Raw genomic sequence first — 6,000 nt, 5'->3', positions numbered from 1 at the left:
GGGGACTGGGCGGCGCAGGGACCAGACCAAGTGTAAATGCCAGCTATCTGATGCTATGGACTCCGTCTGCATTCTGCTTAGCAGGAAGTTTTCTTTCTTTGTGATTTGCAGTGTGACTGCTTTTCTCCTGTTCTTGCTTTTTAACTTTGCGCTGGCCCCCCAGCCTCGCGCCTGCCCGCGCGCCTCCCACGGCTCTCAACAAGTGTGTTGTAAGAAGGGTTCCAGAATCAGGCGCTGCCCTCCGCGGCCTGGCCGACGCCCTCTCACGGATCCGAACCTCATCCAGAAGATGCCGACTGCGGTTCCCCGAGAAGGGGTGAGAGGATGGGGGTGCCGGGGTCACGGAGCGCGGCCAAAAGGTCGCAACTAACCAGCCGCATCTAGATGCGCTCGGTACTAAATCCGTTCGCCCACCAGCGGCCGGATGAGGAAGAGGAGGAGGCGCCGAGGCCGGATCACCGCCGGGGCTCGGGGAGACGCCACGCCAACCTCCGCCCGCGTGCGCGCGCTGGCTGGACAGGCCTCCGCGCGGCCCAGGGTCGGCCCCGCCCCTCTACGCTAGCCCCGCCCCCTGGCGGCCACACCCCGCCCCTGGCCTCCGGCGCTAACGGCTCGGCCCCGCCCCCTGCCTCCCGGCAGCCGCGCTCGGCCACGCCCCATACGCTTTTGCTCCGCCTCCTGGCAGCGACGCCCCGCCCCGGAGCTCCTGGACGCAACAGCTCGGCCCCGCCCCCTGTCTCCTAGCAGCCACAGCTCGGCCCCGCCCCCTCCCCGTATTCCTTTCCCGCTTCCCGAGTGGCCTCACTCAGGCTCCGCCCCCACCGCCAGTAGCCCCGCCCCGATACTCAGCCGGGCGCGGAGACCCCTCCTCCGCCGCCTGCGGCCACGCCCCCGAGGCTCCGCCCCGGCGCGGGGACCACCCTCCGCCCGTGCCCTGGTCCCCGCCTCGCGCGCCCCGCCCCCGCCCCCGCGGCCCCGCCCCGGCGGGGGACCACCCTCCGCCCGCGGAGGCAGGGGCTGAGCGCTCCGGCCACTCTCGGCGGTCCCGGCCCCTAGCCGCCGCCGCGCGGTGATTTCTGCGGAGCCGCGCGCGCCCCGGCCGGTCGAGCTCCCAGACCGCGAGGAGAGCCTCAGGAACCCGGGGACGCAATGCGAGCCAGGTAGGCTGGCGGCACCCCGGCCGCCCCCCACGGGCGCTCCAGCCCCGCGCCCGGCCTCGCTCCCCCGGGGCCAGATGAGGCTCCGCGGCTTTGCGCACCTCGCGGGCGCCGATCGTTCCCCGCCGCCTGAGTTCGGGGCTCCGGGGGGCTCGGGCGCGGCTGGCGCCGAGCGGCTTCGGGAAGCCTCGCGCGCCCCTCGCCGCTCCCGTGGGCGCCCCAATCACCCCGGCGCAGGCGGGCGGGCCGGGATTCCTGCGCCGAGCCGCCCTGGGAGCCCCCGCGTGCGCCCGGCAGATCCCGGTTCCCCGGCCCTGGCCCTTCCCGCTCGGCTCGCGGGGTCCTGGGGCGCTCCGAGGGCTGGAGGGGCCGGAGCGCCCCCTCGCGCGACTCTGGGGAGAAGGGAAGGGCTCGCGGTCCTGGATTAAACTTGTTGGTGACAATGCATATTTCAACTTCGGAGATGTCTCGTTCTGGGGTGGAAATGAAAACCCCGTTTTCTGGCTTGGCCGTCCGGTGACCGAGCAGCCGGGAAGTGACAGCCCCGGCGGCCCGCGGTTGAGGACAGCTGGGAGAGAGGCACGTTGTTCCCTAAGTGATGTTCCCCGGGAAGCCCGCTCCTCGGCGCGGATTGGTGGTCTATTAGGATCCCAGCCTTGGAGTCCGGGCGGCTCCCAGCCCGGGGCTGGCCATGCAGCAGCGGCCCGCGCTGGCCCTTCTCCGGCGTGTTGGGCAGCGGGAGAGCGGCCGGGTTCTACGTGCGGGAAGGGTGATGGAGCCTCACAGATCAGTGAGATTTAAAAAAGGTTTTATTCGTGCTTATTCTTTCCAAGTTGGTGCAGCAGAATAGTACTATGTGCTGTATCAGTAGAAATAAGTTCGCATAACTTTTGTTCTGATCATAAAACGCTCCGGATAGAAACGTGGAAATAAAGAGAAATAGAAACAGTAAAACAGAAATGATTCGTGATCCCACAATTCCTACCGGCCTTTGATATTTACATTCTTGAGGTCACACAGCTTGCAGATCTAATCATTGTTACAGCTGGAACCTCTCCTGCCTGAATCAAAGCAATTCCTTTAGGCAACTCTTCCTCCTTCTAAATGCGGTTGTCTCTGAACACCAAAGTTTGGGTTTACTGGCCTGGCTCCCTTCTCAGCTGGCCTGAATCCCCTTTCCAGTCGTGGTGTTCTCCGTGCCTCTGTAGGCCAGAGATGGAGATAGAAGAGGTTGGTCAGCTTAGAACACAGGCTGAGACTGGATTGGCCTGGTGCCTCTCGACTCTCTCTTGTGGTTTTGGTTCCTTGCCTTGTAAAAATGAAGGTAATGATTCTCAATCTGCTTCTCAGGTCACCATAAAAACTAATGGGTGGTTGGCAAAGCATTGTGACATCCTCTGATGGACGGCGACTGTACTTTAAGGGGCTAGGGAGCGTTCTCCTGTTCTCCCTTGCTGTGGTCATCAGGTAAAACAGTTCTGTTTCCCACCTGGCCGTCCTGATCTGGGAAACAGCCTCCAGGAATGTCTGATGGAGCCTGGAGAACGTTCCTGGTTCCTGCGCAGGACAGTCTAAATCCCTCAGAAAACGCGGGGCTTGGAACGAGACAGGGCTCCCAGTTCCCCCTCTGCACTCTGCTGTCCACATGGAGGCGGGGGGTGGAGAGCGTAAGGGGGCATTGATGTTTAAGATGGGCCCCAAGTTGCACAGGTGTGATGCTTGCCCGTCTGTGGAATGCCAAGGCCACGCTGATCCCACAGAGAACAGTTCTGGGAGCGGGCCTCAGAAAGTGAACAAACCTGGCTTCCTAGGAATTTGTGTATGGCTCACTTGTTTACTAAATGCACAATGGATCTGCGGTGCCCAAGGAGCTTCTGTGAGCTTTAATTTTTTTCCTGTTGTCCCAAGACTCAGACACTACTTCCGTGGTGGTTTAAAACAATTAGTCGGGTCGCCTACCATTTGTTAATTTCAGGTAGGAAAAGCAGGAATGGGGAGAGGTGTCGCCCAGGATTGCCTTTTGTTCCCCTCGCAAAGAAACCGTGATGAAAGATCCTCTTTCTGTAGCAGGTCTCTTGGGCTCCAGTTTGTCATTTGATAGTTTCATTTTTTTTATTCTTGCTCCCACCAGCGCTTTGATCTGCCCAAGGTCTGGGAGCTGATCACAGCCCAGACACAGGGGGGTTTCCGGAAGGATCCAGAAAGTGGGCTGGACAAGTTGCTGATGAGTGACCTTAACCGGGCTAATTGTCTGTTAATATGCTCTTCATTTTCTCAGTGTAGGGAACAAGGGGGCGTCTTCCTGAATTTTCTCCTTTGCTACTTGCTAACTTGATTTCTGGTTACTGGTCTGCCTGGAATTGTTTTCCTTCAGGCTGCTGGAACAGACTTTTTTCTTATTCTAATGTGGGTTCCCAGTCTGATAATAAGATATGCTAATGGTGAATGGGGTTTATGCCTTTGGGTCCTGGGAGGTGGCTCCTGCATTTAAAGCCTCGATTCCGGCCAGTTAAGGCAGCCTGGGTTCCATCAGCTTCTTAGGCGAGCCCTTGACCCAAACAAGGTTAAGAGCCACCAAGTACAGCCCTTCCTGACCTCATCCCTGGCCCCGGGCAAACCTCCATGGCTCCCTGTTGGAGGTACCAGCCTTGTTTTGACTGAGTGGAAGCTGCTATTTAGCAAGTGGGCCTCGGGCCAGCCATGTGGGTTTCCCTTAGCGTGGTGGTTTTCCAATTCGGCACCTGAATGGGGTCGTGTTGCAATTTTTCTTCTGAGAATTGGAGTCAGGCCCCCGGGATATTTTATTTCCTAAGGCTCTGGAGATGGGCAGTAGGAGTTCTTTGTCCCGAGGTCGCCGCCTGACAACCAGGGAAAGGTCACCGAGCAGCTAAATAGACTTCACAGAGAGTGCCCTGGCCGGGAGGGGAGTCCAGGGCCATCCAGAGTGTACACTCTGTTTCCGGAGCTGGGTCTCCTGGCTCCCCAGCTGTTGGCACAATAGAAGCCTCACGTTCTGCCATCACCCTGCGGAGGAGTGACAGAAAAATAATTCAGCCAGCCCCCAAACACCCAGCGACTTATTCAGGATCTTCCACTGCTTCTCAGCGGGCCCTGAGGGCATCCATGTGTTTCATAACAGCACCTGATGCCCTCAGGACAGCGCCTTAGGGGACCAGGATGTCAACATCCAACTTTAGGTGGCAAGGGAATGCAGAAGGTGTTTTAGAAAGGAAGGGTGTGTGTGTTTCAAGGAGGGAAGGGCGAAATCCCATATAGTGCATCACTGCCATGTGAACTGATACCTTCCTGAGCCATCAGTAGGCAAATGTGGATTTGAGCGAGTGGAGTGGTGTACTGAGTTCACCTGATTTAAATCGAGATTTGGGGTGTGTTAAGGGGTAGAAATAGGTATCGTTTGCTGAGGGCTTGTGATGTCCCAGGCCCTGTGTGCACACTTTAAAATTCTCACCAGCACTGAGAATGTAAGTGGCTCATCGACGTAATAGTCCAATAAGGCGCGTGAGCCGGGATTTGAAGCTGGGTCTGCCTGAGCCCAGAGCTCTTAATCACATCTCCTGGTGTGCTAAAATTAAAGAAACAAATGGCTCTCAATCACGCAGTTTGGTTGCATTAAGACACAGGCATGAAAATAGCAGAGTCCCTGCCTCCTTTACACAATTATAAAAAAGCTGCTACTCGGAAGGTGATGAAATCTTTAAAATCCGTGAAATCTTTTCAGCCTAAGTGGAAGGCAGCCAGTTTGCACCTCTGTTCTCGCGGGCCAGTGCCATCGCGTTGTCTGCAGGGGAAAGCTTGATTTATTTGGAAGATTGTGATTTTGAAGTTGAGATAAATCAGACAGGATTGACTGTGAAGTCTGTCCTTGTGCCATGAAAAGAGGGTGTTCTGGGCAGATGAGGTCACTGGAATAAGATTAAGATTATGGGAAGGCTGTTAAGTCAATGTAAGATAAGAGTTCCACCTTCCACTTGACAATCAAAGAAATGACATACTAATGAGATTATTCTTATCTGCTCCATGAAAGCTTGTCTCCGGAGAACTCTCTTTACCATACCTCTCAGCCCAAGTCTTCTGAACAAATTGAAAAAAATGCTTTGTTTGAAAGGATTTTGTGATTTCACATTCTTTTTCCATCATCCTCCCTTCTCTCTCTTTCCCCTTCCCATAGTCTGCGTAAATGAGGAAAACCCTGGCCCGTTCTTAGGACTAAAGTCTGCAGGCCTGAAAGGAATACAAATGTTCCTTTTCCTGGCTTCTCCAACGTAGGAGGTCCCTGAGCCTGTAGTGTGCCTGTAAACCTGCTCTCTGAGAAGAAAAAACAAGGAGCCTTGATTGTCGCATCTGCCGATTACTGGGGTGTCAAGATTCCCGCCATGGCTGGTTTCAGGCTCCCAGAGTTGGGGCTGGCAAAGGTATTAAATGTTTTAAAATCAGCGTGAGCCCATAAGAGCGGCTCCAGCTCACTTTTGATGGCACTGAGCCTACGGGCCCAGCCCCCTTATGTAATGGGTGGCATGGTTGCCTGGGTTCTGCTTGGACCTCATCTGCCTAGGAGCTGTGCCGAAAGAGCATAGGGATGTCACTGAGTAGCCTAATTTGGCCAGCAAGAGCGGAGTGCTTCGGAACTCAGACTCCACGTTAAAATCACGTGGGAGGTTAAAAAAAAATAAACCTTGCAGGCCCGCTCCCCTGGTGAGACAGAATCTCTGAGGGTGGCGCCCAGACATGAGTGGTTTTCAAACACTTCCCAGTAGAACCCCCATTCTATCCCCATTCTTCCAGGGTCAAACTCTACTGATGTAGGGAATTTGTGTGAGAAGAA

At 56.2% G+C, this 6,000-nt stretch overlaps 1 protein-coding gene across 2 annotated transcripts in view; it reads left to right on the top strand.

Annotated features, from left to right (window-relative positions):
* Window positions 1-961: 961 nt before the first annotated feature.
* The window catches only part of SH3BP4 (SH3 domain binding protein 4), a 96,655-nt gene continuing 91,616 nt past the window's right edge, over window positions 962-6,000 (top strand). For both annotated transcript variants that reach the window (XM_070489346.1, XM_014862585.3), the window contains exon 1: window positions 962-1,160. The gene's annotated coding sequence lies outside the window, so the exon portion shown is untranslated. The remainder of the gene's footprint in view (window positions 1,161-6,000) is intronic.

This window comes from Equus asinus, chromosome 19 (assembly GCF_041296235.1).
Source record: "Equus asinus isolate D_3611 breed Donkey chromosome 19, EquAss-T2T_v2, whole genome shotgun sequence".
Lineage (NCBI taxonomy): Eukaryota > Metazoa > Chordata > Mammalia > Perissodactyla > Equidae > Equus > Equus asinus.
This window is presented reverse-complemented; position numbering and strand designations above follow the sequence as displayed.